This window comes from Neophocaena asiaeorientalis, unplaced genomic scaffold (genome assembly GCF_003031525.2).
Source record: "Neophocaena asiaeorientalis asiaeorientalis breed wild unplaced genomic scaffold, Neophocaena_asiaeorientalis_V1.1 scaffold5, whole genome shotgun sequence".
Classification (NCBI taxonomy): domain Eukaryota; kingdom Metazoa; phylum Chordata; class Mammalia; order Artiodactyla; family Phocoenidae; genus Neophocaena; species Neophocaena asiaeorientalis.
The window spans coordinates 4582381-4583172 of NW_020174698.1; the positions used below are offsets into that span (position 1 = coordinate 4582381).

Here is a 792-nt window from a genome sequence, read left to right on the forward strand (position 1 = left end):
CATTCTCTGCTCTTTTCAAATCCTGTTGAAACTACTTCCTGCCCTTCAAGGATGCTTCATATGACTTGAGTGTGCTACGAAAACTTGGTTACTAAGTGGGCACACGGAAATGACTCCAGTCACTGTTCCTGCTAGAACTGCGTATTTGCGTTCACATTTTTTAATGGACTTGCGAATATGTTCTACTGAGGTTAAGGGTTAGGAAACAAGACAGGCGTGAGTTGATGGGGTGGACTGAAGACACGAGTCTAGGGAGGCCGGCATCACCTGATAAAGAAAACAGCTGCTCTCCATTCCCTCCTCTTCTTTTTTACACGCAGGCTAAGGCGTTCACCATCTACACGTCAGGCCTCAAAGAACACCTCCCTTGCAGTTTTGCTGGAACCCCTATTCCTTAGCTTAGAACCAGAGGGGGCGGGGAAGGGCCTCTGTCACTCAACCCCGCTGGCCAATAAGAGGAGGGCTATCCCCGCCTCCTTCCCAGGGAGGGATTGAGAGCATGCGCAGTGGGCGTTCCAGCGCCTCCACCCATCAGCTGAGGCTCGTTGTTGGCGGCTCTGGGGCCCTTGGGTGGCCGGGGCCAAAGAAGGAGAAGGAAGCCGAGGAGGTCGGGGTAAGAGGAGTCTCTGGAGGGGGTGTCCCTGGCTGGGCGCCCTGAAAGCGCGTGTCCCCGTGGCTGCCGCGCCACCTTGTTTGTGCGCGTTGTCAGGTGGCCGCCGCCCTGCGCTTCGCGGCAGGCTTTCGGGAGTCGGAGGGCCGGCGCTGCCCCAGCGCCGGGAGCGCGCTCCTCCC

General features: G+C 57.7%; 1 protein-coding gene across 3 annotated transcripts in view; it reads left to right on the top strand.

Moving 5' to 3' along the window:
• The first annotated feature begins 508 nt into the window (after window positions 1-508).
• The window catches only part of STX7 (syntaxin 7), a 48891-nt gene continuing 48607 nt past the window's right edge, over window positions 509-792 (top strand). For 2 of the 3 annotated variants that reach the window (XM_024759151.1, XM_024759153.1), the window contains exon 1: window positions 509-613. The gene's annotated coding sequence lies outside the window, so the exon portion shown is untranslated. The remainder of the gene's footprint in view (window positions 614-792) is intronic. The other variant, XM_024759152.1, reaches the window with a different exon arrangement.